Source organism: Vidua chalybeata, chromosome 2 (assembly GCF_026979565.1).
Source record: "Vidua chalybeata isolate OUT-0048 chromosome 2, bVidCha1 merged haplotype, whole genome shotgun sequence".
Lineage (NCBI taxonomy): Eukaryota > Metazoa > Chordata > Aves > Passeriformes > Viduidae > Vidua > Vidua chalybeata.
Genome location: NC_071531.1, coordinates 66535666 through 66550645, shown reverse-complemented (window position 1 = coordinate 66550645; position 14980 = coordinate 66535666). Strand labels below are relative to the sequence as shown.

General features: G+C 40.9%; 1 long non-coding RNA gene across 1 annotated transcript in view; it reads right to left on the bottom strand.

The window, feature by feature from the left end:
• Positions 1 to 14718, bottom strand: part of LOC128783879 (uncharacterized) — an 85404-nt gene extending 70686 nt beyond the window's left edge. Inside the window, exon 1 of the long non-coding RNA XR_008429255.1 lies at positions 14637 to 14718. This is a non-coding gene — a long non-coding RNA (uncharacterized LOC128783879). The remainder of the gene's footprint in view (positions 1 to 14636) is intronic.
• Between the last annotated feature and the right edge of the window lie 262 nt (positions 14719 to 14980).

Sequence of the window (14980 nt, the reverse complement as noted above, 5' to 3'; positions counted from 1 at the left end):
CTATTATAGGGAGTTATGCTTCCTTACTGAAGTTCTCAATATCAGCAAGACTAGAGAAAAATAGTTATTGCTACAATCTTTGCAAGGAGAGCTTTACAGGTAGAAAGAAATGTTGACAATCAGATGTTACTGGAGTATGGTGTTATATAAACTGTGTTCAATAATTTTGAATTGCTGATCTCAAGGCCCCAGATCCTCATATTAAAGACAACAGAAACAATTCTGTTCCCTTCAGCATGACCAGAGTATTTGTAGGCTACAAACCTGGTCCCCTATAAAAGCATTTTATGGTAAACACTTGCAGATAAATACCATCAACTCTGACAGATCAAATTCATCCAGGACCCAAACTATCTAGGCTTGCTTTTTGCAGGTAGAATTTTAATGCCTATGCTCATACTTAATAGTATCATATACTGAAATGAATCTTGTTAAAGTTGAATATAATTTTTTTTTAATTAGGACTCTCACAACCTGAGGATATATTAACCATCACATAGCAATTAATACTTTATATCTGTTCATCCTCATCAAAATTCATAGAATTATTAATAATTTTTAAGAGTGAATCATCCTACTTAACAATTACTCCTTGTTTGTTATACCTTGTAGATCTATAGAGATCCTTGTAGAGTCCTTGACAGTTAATTACTATTGGGGATCAGGGCTCTCAGTATCTCTTCCTACTCCAACATTAAACTCCAGGATCTTCTCTGTCTTTCCCTGACTGTTCCTTACCCCAGTCCTTGCTGTGGTCCCAGTTGTGTGCTATTTTTGTCAACTCTAGCAGTAGATAATGTGGAAGTTTATCTGTAATAGCACTGTTTCTCCCTAGCACTTTTCTCTAAGGCTCTTAAAAGAAAGAATGGAAAACATGATTAAGCCTCCTTTTCATACACACAAGCACAAAAGGAAAGTGCAAAATGAAGAGCCAGAGTGCTGCTCTTGTGTTGGAGGCAAGTAGGAACCATAGTCTTGGTCTTTCCAACATCCATAGGAAACACCTACAAAACAGCAGAAGACTCAAAACCCACAAAAAATTAGGCTCAGGGTCTAAGGTACATTTGAAGATCTGGGGCTGTGGTTGAACTGATGTTCTCCCAGGTACTGGCTGCCCAACATTTCTTCTCCAGATGAGGTAGAGAGCAGGGGACTCATGGTCACCATTTCCCATCTTGCTCAACCTTTGCTAGGTGGCAGCCGACTTTCTTTGACTCCTTTTGTAATGCCCATGCACCAGTTTGCCACAAAGGACTCTCCAGATACACACGTGCAGACCAGCGTGCATCAATATTTCAAACAAATCAACTATGTCTTTCCTGTTCCACACCACTTAAGTTTCCACAGAGACTTAAGAGATGCACTCTGGATCTTTGGCAGAGGGGAAAGGCAACGGAGAGCACAATGGACAAACCCTCAGCCTGTGTTAAGTATTCACACCTTTCCTCACTTCAACAGAGGCAGACAGGGCAATTACCCATGCCTTTGGGCACACTGGCTTTTTTGCACAAAAGCAGTAATTCTTCCTAGGCAATGACTTTACATAGCTGCTGCCGTAGTTTTTCACAATTTATTTATAATTAAGGAGCTGGAAAGTTAAAGGTTTACAGTGATCATCAGCTTTCCTGGAAACTGGTAATGCATCATTCAACCCCTAGACCCCAGTTAGGGATATTTTTTGATTTTTGGAGTTTCTTGGTTTTGTTTTAGCTTGTTTTTTTACTTAACTTCTAACTACCTTTTGTGCTTTGCTTTATGCTGGAGATTTTCATCAGCAGATAACCTATTTAAACAGATTGGTCAAGACCCTTCATAGGAGGAAGAAAATGGAGGAGGACTGGGTACCTCTGTACAGCAGCAATGCTATTCCACCAAATAATAAGACAGGTTAATTTAGCAAACACACTAATTTAGCAAACATGCTAATTTAGCAAACACAAATATTTTCTTCACTCATTCCTGTAGGAAAATGCAGTGTATGCATTTTGAGAAGCTAAAGCTTATATTCTAAATTGCAAATTAATTGATTACTTAACCCAAACTGTTGGGATTTGTTACAGAAGATGCTAATTCAAATTCTATGGCAAGTGAGTACAGGAAAAGGTGAGGGGAAAGAAGGTAAAAATAGAAAAGGGGTGACAAGGAGTCACTTCATACCATTTTCTGCTGAAATGTCTGCCATTAAGTCCTTAATAAATCAATCTTTTAGCAGCTCCCTTGAGTTTTCATCTCTGCATTGCATATGAGCTATATCTCTCAATCTTAGGAAAAGAAGCTTAAAAGAACTGCCATAAACCTGGAAGCCCTCAACTACATTCTTCCACTAGCAAAGATGTGGGTATGAACAAACTGGAAACACCTGAAATGACTAATCTGCAGATGCTTGTCAGTGTAGTTCAGAAGAAAAATTCTAGCTGGGCATGATTTGTGGGGCACTATAAAGCTCTCTCTAGACCAGCACCATCACTGTTGCATGTCCCAAGGAACAGACAATTCCAAGGTAATTCCTGCAGTAGCATCTGGCCTGTTCCAAGGGCCCCTCTGACTGCTCTTACTGCCTGTGGGCATCCACAGCCACAATGGCCCTTTCTCATGCTGAGAGCTATTTCTGTCTTTTACCACCTCTTGCTATCTATCCACCCACAACTTTTAGTTTGGTTAGAGGATCTGAGAAGAAGGGAAGAGACTTACCAAGATAATTCCTACAGACACTGCACAGAAGATTTTAAAAGTATACTACTGTTATGTCATGGTTTACTTTCCCTTCCATTTACAGTTGTATGAAACAGTAAATAACTATTCCAAGCCAAGTATGGGATTGCAATTTAAATGAACCTTTTAACTTTGTGAGGCTCACTTGAGATATTTGCATAGCACGTTCTGGTTCAAAGCCTGCATATAGCCTTTACTCTTACATCTTTTAAAGGAACAACAGAAAAATGGGAGTGCACAGCAGGCTCCTTCGTGGAAAAGTTTTGGTTTTCCTTCCCACCTGTGTGGGAAAACAGGGCAAAAGAGTCTAGACCAAATTATTACACATTTGCTATGCAAAGGAAGTGGCTGGTCCTGTCATCAAGGTTCAAGGAAAGGACTCCAAAAATACAAGCTCATGTCCTGCTCTCCTAATGATTTATTGTGCATTTTTGTAATTTGATTTGGGCTGAGTATTATGTATCATATTGAATATTTCTTCCATCAAATCCTTAAAACTCAAGGAAAAAACACCTCAAAAGCTATTAAAAACTGTAACACTTGGAACAAATCCAATAACTCTTTTGTTCCCTCTGGGTTTCTGAGCCTTTAGGTTCCACTCTGGGGCTACAGTTTTCTCAAGAACCATTATTGTTATAAGACTAAGCACTAAGACTTGGAGCCCCTCTGAGAGACTGGTGTTGAAAAGAGGGATGGTAAGAGTGCACGAGAACATGAATGCACACACAAGTGGACACATGTTCAAAACAAAGTTTTTATAGGCTACTCACTGGGGAAAATACCTACTTGTTTCCCACCCTCTGCTGTCTAACATCCACCGAGTTGTCACCTCCAACATGCCCACTGCTCTGAAGCCATTAGCAAGTTACTTTGCTATTTCCCAGTGGAACAACTCTGACTCACACAAACCCCCTCAAGTGATCAGTGCCTCCGTGTGCAACATGAGAAGAAAATGACTGTTAGGGCTCCAGTCAACCTCAAGGGTCAAAACCTGCTTATAAATAAACCCTGAACAGGAATTGCCATGCTATGAGTTGCCAATTCACCTGGCACTATCCTTGGGGTGCTTTTCATGAGCTGCTGTCTGGTTCAGGTTTCATTTATAAAGGCCTTCTAGCATCAGTATCTCTGATGAGGGAGACCTTGTCTGCTCAGAAGGAATTGTTGTAATAATATCAAATGAGTTAAGCAACTAATCTGGCAAAATATTGCAGATCTCCATTTCAAGATTTTTACTACACTTGAAAAAAGTGAAGTGGTAATTACTTACTGGATACAGTTCATTATATGATTATAAAAAGCTTGCTCTAAGGCATATTTTTATGGGTACAGATTTAACTTTTAAAATAAAAAATCATCCAATTGGAGAAAAATAGCTGGGGTTAACATCACTCTTTAAAATCAAATTGGTTGATTCTTCCCTATTGTGACTACTTGTAGTGAATGAAAATTTTAAAAATGTGTCTTTTAAACTAGAGACTTAAGAAACAGTTATCACTCAGAAAACCCTGAACGAAGCTTTGTGGTTACAGCTACAGACTTCAGTAGAACTATAGCTGGGTAGGATTTTCCATCTCAAAAACCATTTAAGAGCTCTCAGGACTTCAGATGACAGTCTGGAATTACATGAACATATCTACAAACTCTTAAAATGTGTTTTGCTTTGAAGCCCACAGGCTTCCCTGTGGCTGCCTAGCAGAGCCCCTGTTCAAAAAGCAGGATTCATGAGGTGGCTTGTGGTGATGGTTATGTTCTGAAGAAGAGATCACATCTTCTATGCTTTCCCTCAGCCAGCCCAAGCACACTGTGGTATCAGCCAGGGCTACCTGGAGTCAGGAGAAAGCACTAAACTTTGGACAAGCTCCACCCCACAGAAGGGATGTGTGGTACCTCTCCTACAGCTGCTTCTAAAGCTACCAGGGAGAGTAACCACAGGCATACACAGCCATTATGACTGGGGTCATATTCCCCTTAATAAAAGTGACCTTTCCTTTGATGTGGGATTTTGTCAGTGGTCTGTTGGGCAGAAAGAGCTATTCTGTGCTTCTGTGGGGCCCTTTATGTACCACATTCAAAATGTAGACAGTATAATAAGCAGAAAAGTAGTGAAATTAAAACCAGCTAAAATGAAATGTATTTCACAGAACTTCAGCCACAACAGGATTTGAACAGGAAATGCCTTCACATGGTGGCTACTAACAAACAATGAACAGGAAAGACACAGCTCTTTGTCACCAGAATGAAATCTTCTACATATGCCTAATGCCCACTACTCCACTTCCGTTTTTTGCCAAAACCAGGATCTTAAAAATTAACAATAGTACATCAACTCAATGACATGAGGCTCATTTTTACCACTTTCTTTTCTGCCTTAACACAGAAGCCATGAGCAGTGAAACTCATACCACAGCCACTGTGCACAGGAAGACAGGAATTCCCAGCAACGGTGCACCTGCTGTCTGGTGAGCTTAGAATTCATTCTCACACAGAGCTGATTCCTCTGATCAAAACAGCAAGAAATTCTGTTGAAGGCAGCTACAGCATAACTTGCCTAATGAAATATTCATCTTAGTGGTGGGCTTCCAACTTAATGCAATGAGAGTTCCTGCACCTCAGAAATCTCTTATTTTCTCTCCTTTAACTGTGACATCTGGAAGCCATATATATAATGTCTTTTAATGTCGTTGATGCCTTATGGCAATGAGCTGCATGGGTTAACGGCATTTTATGAAGATTCCCAAGCCAGTTTCTGATACAGCCTTTCCCTTTTTGCCTTGCATACTTGTGTTTCACCTCTTATTTACCTTTTCCCTGTTATATAGACCTAATCTTCCAGTAACCTCATTTATCAGTCTGTCAGCTTTCTGACAATGTATCTTACCTCTTTGTTGGAATCTTATTTTACTGGTGCACTGTATTAAATTACAAGTCCTCCGGGCTTCACCCGGGTGCCCAGCCAGTCCGGGGGAAAACCCTCGGAGGACCGGTCCGTGGGGAGGATGTGGCGGGAACCCGGATAGCTCCACCGTAAGGATGAGAGGGCTCCGGAGTTGCTGTATTCCTAGAGGCTTTATTGTAGGAGAGTCACAGGAACAGGAGGGGGAAGACAAGGGGACACAAGGTCTCTGGAAGGGAGCCAGCCCCAAGAGCCCCGAGGAAAGGCGGGGCTGGGTATTAAGGGCAAAGGAGTAGGAGTGGTTAGGGTACAAAACAGCCAATGGGCAACGGGTAAAGGCGGGGAGACAGAGTGGGGTGACATACAGAGAACTAATCGGGGTACAGAGGAGGAGTGGTATTCTAACAGGAGCCAATGGGGATAACAGAATTACTGAACTTTCTGGAACTGGGGAGTATGCTAAACATTGATGGACAGCTCTTCTGGGGTGGAGGGCAGCAGGTGATTGGCAACCTTTTCTAAACTGTTGCTGCCTCCCAAGGGAGAGCAGGAACCCCTCCCACAGTGCACATGTTATAGATGTGAAGACACACAAAATTTGTTGGTTTTGGAAACAAAAGCAGCGTTCAAGACAAATGAGTACAAGCGATTTATATAACGAAGTCTCATTCCTGACTTTGAACAGTTAACACCTTTAGATCACTGTTGCCTCCTATTCACAGTGGTGACAGCCTCAAATCCACAGACCACACCTTCTGCAGAAGCTCTCATGCAATGTACATAATAACAAACAGGAAAAACCCTTTTGTATAGACTCAGATTAAAGCACAAAAAAAAATACAAATTCACATAACATGGGAAAGACAAACTAAAGGACACCTCTAATTTTTCATTAAGTGACCCTTGCACTCTGAGCTTACTGAGTAACTGGGGTTACTGTCACTGGTTTTGCTGCTGCTTATTCAGTGTTTTCCTGAAGAGTTCTATAGCTGATTTCCTTGTTTGCAGCATTGTTAGTAGTTTTTCAGAGCCAAATTATTCTGGTTCGGGGGAGGGATAATTCACTATAAATGTTTTCATGAGAGGGGAGAGGTGCAGGAGAAAGTCTGTAGAAAAATACCCTGAGGTTTTTTTTGTTGCCAAGTACCAAGGGTATGCAGAGGTGACAAGGCTTAGAAGTGTAACCAAGGTAGCTAATAGTTCTGTTGACTAACACACTAAAGAAGAGAGATATTGCCAAAAATTAAGTGAAAAAGAGACAAAACCACATGCCTAGGAGACTATATTGTGAGGATACTTTTCAAGGAATTTGCTGTTGGAGTCAAGTTTGGTTTTTTCTAAAAAGCTAGTGTTAAAGGCACAGCACGCAGCAATAGCTTTTAAGAGGGAAAATAATTGCAAGGAGTAAAAAAGAGGGGAGATGGATTAGTCTTGTCATAAAAAGAAGAAATGGAAAGGGAAGAACAGCAGCACCAAAGGAGAGTGGGAGGGAGAGGGTGAAAAGACAAAAAAATCAGAAAAGTGAATGACAGGAGGAAAAAAGGAGAGAAAATAAATTACAGATGTGGACTGTGGTGCTCATGTCATTTCCCAGTTTCTCAGGCTGATTCCTGCAGTGTGAACTGACAGATACTCAGAGTTTCTTGGTAAGAGCTGCCCAGACTCTCATCTCTGCCACAGTGTGTTCCCTCTGCAGAACACACCAGTATGGGGAAGAGAGGAATAATGGTTGGGATCACCATTACTTCCCTAGCTCTCAGAACAAAGCTGTTGGTCTTCTGACAGCCACACTTCTTTCTTTTCAAAACTGCACCCCAGGGAGAGGAGGGGATGGCTTCTATTTTTGGTTACCTACCTTAAGACAAACTAACCTTCCCTTTTGGAGCTGAACTGCCATGCATACACAAGTTACAGGTGTTGTACAATACTGGAAGTTGGCCCCAAAAATAAAACACTGCAGTTTTTATACTTGGAGAAAAAGGAGCTCAGATTTCATTCTGTGTAAACATTGGTCTGCCCTTGGGAGAACATTTTGAGATGTTCCTACCAACAGTACTTAGTGCTATTCCACAAATATACTTGTTTCCTAAGCACAAATAATGCTTTTTGCCAGGTATTTTTATCCTTCAGCTTAGTTACCCTTTCACCAACACTTCTCCAGCTATTTTCTGTATATAAGACCTCCTAGAGTAGTTCACAGTTGCATGCAGCGACGCCAATTTTTCAGATAATGTGCATGACCATAATTATATATACTCATAATACAGATAATTATAGTTCTTAGTGTATGAACAGTTAACATTGCTGTCTGATTTTGTATGGAATGTGTGATGACAAGTGTATTTAAAAGGTCCCATTAAAGTATTTATAGCAAATCTTGGTTTAGGAATCAGAAGTGCAATGGCAGCCTAACCTCACTTCTCTTCTGCAGGGTCCTTACCCAGCACACCACAAGAACTATGTGAGAACTGATCTCCAGTGGGAGCAAGATGCCACAGAAATACCAGATGAGAGATCAAAAAACAGACCTTCCAGCAGAACAGTGTATGTCATTCCCAACATAAACAAAGGGCTAGTCAAATGCATCAAAGACTGCATTTTTTCCAGAGACCATGCCCACTCCTGATACTTGTCCCAAGATCACATTATCTTCCAGATGGACTCACAAGGCTCCATGAGCACTCCACTCCCACTCTCTGGCCCAGCTACAGAGGCTTCCTCAAATGTACCCTCAGGGCCACGATCCCTCCCCTAAGCCAACTCCCAAGGCAACTCATATTCCTGAAGTTATCCCCAATCCCAACAGTCCTCTGAGTGCCACAGACACTCTTAAATCCATTCATAAGTGACAGAACAAACCTCCAGCAAGTGACTAAACAGGGCACCAAATACAGCAAGAAACAGCAAGCTCCCCATGTGCACACAAACTACTTGAAACTGTAAATCACTAGGCAGGAAGGAAGTCTCTGAACAAACATGGGCTTCATTCAACCCTACACCTCTGCTTGTGTTTTCTGGGAATTACCAGCTACACAAGGTTCAGAGCTATCCAGCTGTAACCACATCATGAGAAGGGGTGTGTCTATCATCCTGGCCATTGCTAATTAGATGGAAAAATGGGGTTTGAGCTCTCTGAGCCTCCAGAGCCCTTTGAGTATATCCAAGCTCATTGAATAAACCAAAACAGCTTCTTGAAGCCACAAAATTATATTATTTCACTTCAGTAAGGAATCCTGCTCATACAACTGAAGATGACATTTGATAGTTGATATTTTGCTGAAATTAAAAAAAGAAATCTCAGGTTGACTAAAACATTGTACAAGTTAATTTTTACCTTGGCAAACTATTGGGTTGGCAATATGAATAGTAAATCCCACAAAAATCCTGAAAATTTTAGCAGTTTCATCTGTCTACATTTTTATTTATAGGTCAGGTTTAAATTTTAAAATAATATTTACCTTTAAATTTTATTGTGTTTTTTATAATTTAATATTTATAGATAATATAACTTCTAAAATAAAATATCCTTAAAAGTTTGAAAATTAAATAAATTTCAAAGACTAATTTCCTGGAAAATGAAATAAAGTTTGTTCTTATAAGGTTTGCATTTTGGTTTAATTTGAGACCAAATGAGAAATTAGTACTCTTGGAAACCCCCATAAATCTTGGCAATGATGCTAATATGGTGTGGGATGAGGTACTAAACACATTAGCTGTTACTAAGGGAAAATGTATGAGAAGTCTGAAATCTGGCTGAGGAACCGAATAAGTTCCAGTAATTCAATTTACACTTACATGTCAATAATTGGTCCAACTTAGCCCATACCAAGTAATTACAGAGAGCATTTTAGAGGGCAAATACAGAGATGGAGAAAATCAGAGGCCCCAGGGTTATCTGATTCATTTTTAAAGCCACTTGACATTTACACCTATGACAAAGCTGTGGGCTGGTTAAATGGGACTAATGGAGGGGGAAATACAGAATAGGGAAGCCACAATGAACAAAAGGTGGTTGGGGGGAGGTCCAACAAAACCTCATTTTTACTCAGATAACAATTGTGGAAATTATCTTGCTTCAGCGTTCACAGCATCATGATGCCCACCACACACTGCCCTCAGAAAAACCCAGAGACACCATCTTCACAGAAGAGCAGGGAAAGGAGACTGAGGACATTTTATCTGCATGTTTGAATCCTAACTTAATACAGTAAAGGATTATTTATGACCACCTGCCACCCAGCCACCTGTTACACCTTTCAGCAAATGTTTTAGAGCTGCACAGGGTGTATACAAGGCTGCTTTGAACTGGCTGTAACATAATTACCTTAGAGAACTCAGGAAACAAAATAAGAAAGGACACCCTAAAACCTAAGTTTGCAATTCTAGCAGTCAATTAAAAGCATATATTTTATAAATCAACTAAGATACAACTTTACCTTTACAACTTTGAAAAAGCTACCAAATATACCAAGATCCTTTGGGGGATCTAAACTCCCTTTATATATAGAACAGAATCAAAGGAGGGATGGGCAGTCTGTCCTACTGTAGTCTAAGCCCACCATCAGATAAAGGCACTTGGAGTACAGCATTACTTCAGTTTACTAAAAGTTTGCATCCTTATGCTAGAATTTCTCCCCTCTCTCTTCTATTATTTCAGATTAAATTTGCTGTGGACAGTACCTACCTTCCTCAAGGTTCCAAAATATACAAAAGAAGCCCTATCCTGTTCTTCTGCTGGAATAAACAATGCTGCTTCTAAGGGCTCCATGAAGGCTCCCTTTCTGCCAGCCTACCCCCATCAACCTGCTGCCATCTGGGGCTTGCTCTTCTTACCCACAGAGCTGTCTTCACAGGCAGCACTGAAGGAGGAGGGAAGCGGGTGAGAGCTTCCCAGAGTACATTGAACACAGACAAAAATTCACATCTTCCAAGTCTCCTAACATCCTTAAAAATGCTGCCAGATCCTCTTGTTAAAATGTAGATCATACAGACAACACATGCAGTGCCATTTATTTTTCTAATTCTTATCTGACAGTTCAGCTGTCATTTTGAGTCCTTCTGGCTATTCATTTGGTGTGAATTTTTCACTTGCCAAACACAAGTCATGCCTCCTTTCGCACTGATGTGACAGACAAGTGTTGCTGGTCGTCTTACAGTCAAGTAGTAAACCAATCCAGACACACTCAGTCCAGCAGCACCATGCCATTACTACCCTTGAACTCAAGCAAAATGATTCCTTTTGATGCCAGCAGTAATTTAACAGAATACAGCTAAAGGACATGCAGAATTTGGCCCAGCAATTTTGACTGACAACATCTTTGTTGTTTTAGCTGTTTATTCCCATAGGCATTACTTTTGTTGTTGCTAAAGTGAGTTACTGGAAAGCACTTCTAGGCTTTAGAAGAGCTTATTCAAATCTGATAGGGGAAGAGGTGGGGAACAGGCAGGTGGTGTGTATTAACTGGAGATTGTTCAGATCAACTAACCTTTAGCTCTTTTTCTGTGCAGAATTCTCCCCTGGATTTATTCAGCACCGTATGAATTACTGCCTTTCTGCTTCTGCTCCTGGAGGGCCAGGCAAGCAGTACTGCACAGGATTCATAATGCCCTTCCAAGACTCCAAATACAAGCTGGTACAGTCAGAGTGGAGTCAGTGATCCTCCACATACAGTTAGGTAAGACAAGAAGGCAAAAGAACTGCCAAGAATGAAATAATACTTCATGAGATTGCATTTTTATGTGATCTGCTCCACCTCTCTTTGCTGGCCTCAGATCAAATCAGCTAGAGTTATAGAGCTAACTGTAATCCTGTTATAAACCCCTTCCAGACAGGCAAAGGAATGTCCCTCTGTACTGTAGGTCAGATTCTTTGGTGTAAGACAAATGCTCTATTGACTTTCAGTTTAGCTAATGGACATATGCCTGAAGTTTAAACTCACAGGTTAACTCACAAAATTATCTGTTAAATCACTTTGGTTTTAATTCTGAAAACATTTGTCTAACTGATTTTAAATTAAAAGGTTTCAAGAAGAAAGTCTGAGCACCCAAACAGATGGCTTCAGGCATGCTCCATCACTTGAAATAGCTAGTAGAGCTCAGCCTTGCTAGGGGAGGCTCAGTGACTGTTTGGGTCGCCTGTGTTTCTCTGGGATGCAGAGGTGCACAGTTCTTTCACCAGGGTCTCTACAAAGCCATTACACCAGGAAAAATTCTCTGCCAACATTACTAGCTAAGATGAGTGTAAGCAAAATTCTCCTTAAACTACACAATACAAATGGTCCTTGTGTCATCAAAAGCACAGTTTTGCTTTTTGTTAACTGTTCATCAGGGGAGCTTTCCACTGAAACGGCAGTAGATCCCACATGTCATATGATGGGGAAAACACAATGTATCCAAGCATGCTGCACACTGATCATGAATGATTTAGACTTTAAAACATCTTGGACTACTGCTAGTGATGAAAAAGAATCCTTTGTAACAATTGACACTACGTAATCTACATCTGAAATCATGAAGAATTCTGCTAATGGCCAAGGAACTGATATATGGCAAGAAAGCAAGAAGCCTGTACTACTCCCAAACCCTCTGTAGAGGAGTAGCAACAGGGACTTCTGAAAACATCTGTCCAACTGTTCAACATGAAAGGAGTGCTTTAGGCAAGCCAGACCCAGGCCAAAACATTTGGACCTCACTGGAAGACCTAGACCCAACTTAGGGCCCAAAATTGGCCTCCCTACACAATCACTCTCTAGATGAACTGAAATGCTAATTATTCAGTTTCCCCTGTGCTTCATAAACTCCTCTGGGTGCTTTCCTAAACCACACTCCAGGTAACAAGGATCTCAATTTCCCTTCTTGCTTCCTCTATTGGCACCCATTAGAACTGAAGTAAATCCTGAGAGGAAACTCTAGTTCTGAAGGTCTTCAGGATGGAAGTACTGTGTAGGGACAGGACAGCAGGTTCTAGGCCTCCCAGTCTAGACCATCTCAATACCATTATATTTGGTAATAAACCCAAGTAACTGTTCACATGGGAATGGGCTCTGTGGTCACCAGCTGGTGAATAACAAGAAAAGCAGCCAAAGGCTGGAACAGTAAAGATGTCAGGAGAGTTTCAATAGCAAATCTTCACAATCCTTATCCCTTTCACAGTGGAGAAGGTGGGATGCCACATGCAAGGCAGGAAACTCAATCTGTGCTTGCCTTGGGTCATGCACTTACCCAGCTCAGATCAGGAGACTGGAAACAATTCCCTCTCCATTTTGAACCAAACAATGAGCATCAGTGTAAATAAGATGCTTTCTACAGACCACAAAGACAGGTCTTATCTGAAATATTCATTTCAGCTGTTTGCCAGAGTTTCCCCGATGTTTAAACCCCTCCTCCATGTTTATTTATATAATCAATGCTGAGAGAAGCCTGTTACAGTCTCATTTCCAGTTCAAGTCTGTCGCTGTTCTTCATAGCCTTATATTATCAATTGATTAGCAGAGTACAGGAAATCAAAGAATATTGTTAGAACCAAGTGGGTTTGCTATGAGCTGCTGTGAGTTCTGGTACAAGAGACCTCTAGGACTGTTGTTTGAGTCACCTGGGCATCTTTCTCCCAAAATATCTCCCAGCAAGGGAAGCATTTGAAAGGTTTATGAAGTAAACACGGAGACTTTCTCCTTCAACACAGATGCACAGAGAATCAGTGAGCACTGAAACTCAGGAGCTCTGTGACACTGTCCTAGCAACACTCTTCAGTAATTCAGCACTGAGAGACAAATGCTAAGGGCCTGCCGCTGAGCTGGGCAGTGCTGGCAGAGCTGTCCTGAAGTCAGTCTAACAGAGATTTGCACAGTGACTCAAAGCTGCACCATCCCAAAATTGTAATTACAGCTTGACACTTCTCTCCTAACCAAGACCACTGTGATCCCCTCAGACAAAAATTCAATATAGAAGTGTCACAGTGCCCAAGAGCTTGTCTTGGTTCTGGGCCCAGTTCATTCCTCCCAGCCAAACAAAGCCTCAGGAGACTCCATGAGAACTCCAACAGGCTCCCACAAAACTCCTGCAAGCTGAGAATGTCCCAGGACTTCAACAGGACACCAACCAAGCATTAGGATGTCAGAGAGATATGCTCCATCAAGGAGAGGAGAAGCACTGACAACTGATTTTAACCTGGTTTCTCAGGGCTTCTGCTGTCCCTGCCATGGGGCCAGCAGGGCAAACAGTGACACCTCCAGGTATCCATCTATCTGGACCTGCAGACCATGCACAGCTGTGAGCCTGGCCCCAGGACAGACCATGTCTGCTGTCATTTCAGATTAGGAAAGCTTTGGGGTCCCTTAACCCAAAGGGAAGGAGATATCTATGCACAGCTTCAAAGCAATTGTATGAACACAAGTCTTCTTTAGGAGCCAGAAAGGCCAAAGAACCCTTGCTGAAGGTGGCAGGGTCATGGTTTACCATGGTTTACCAAATCCACTCTCTACCGAGGGTAAACAACTATTCTTAAATTCTTGGACGTAGCCAGGAAAACCTCTAGAAAAAAAATTCCCAGAGAAACTGGTATGTGTTTTAAATAAACAAAATAGCTGAACTCTTTACCCCTCAAAATGGAAAAAAAAATCTGTTGTATACAAAGTTCTTTTTTTCTGTTTCCAAGTGGGAACACCTTTTTACAGAATTTTGTCATTTCCAAGGGTCAATAACCTTGAGTTTTACTACCTCTAGCTGTCAAAACCTCATTTAGATTGCTTTTCCTATCTGAGAGTGTCTGGTTACATAATGAATTTAAGGTGTTATGATAACCCCAGAAACTAGGTATTGATAAATCTTACATATCATCACATAATGAGTAAATTGACACAGAAACTGAGTGCCATATTTGTTGTTAAACTACTAGTGTTAGATCTAAGAACAGAGCAAAAAAATCTTCATTCCAAGGCATTCCTGAGTCTTTGAAAAACAATAGAGCTGATTAAATCTCTCCTAAGTACTACATATGAATTTTAATTAGTGTAAATTGTCACTTGCTTACCTACTATTTAGTGGATTCTTTAAAAGTACATCGAGTCTCAGTCGTTTCCAGATAAGATCTGATGAGCAGAGGCCTCTAATCTGTAATGCACAAACATACTGCAGTTCATCCATATACCAGTTTTATGTATTTTTCCCAACAGTTCTGTATGTACATCCATATCACAGCACAGACTTATTTAGTAAATTGAAAAAATAAATGTGATGAACAAACGTGTAACATTAGGAAGAAAGACAAAGTTAGTTTGACTGCATGAGACTGACAGTGGAGTTGATTCTCCATTGTTCTGTTCTTTGGTTCATTACACTCCCAAAAAGACAGTGAATGCTGTATGCAGAATTGGG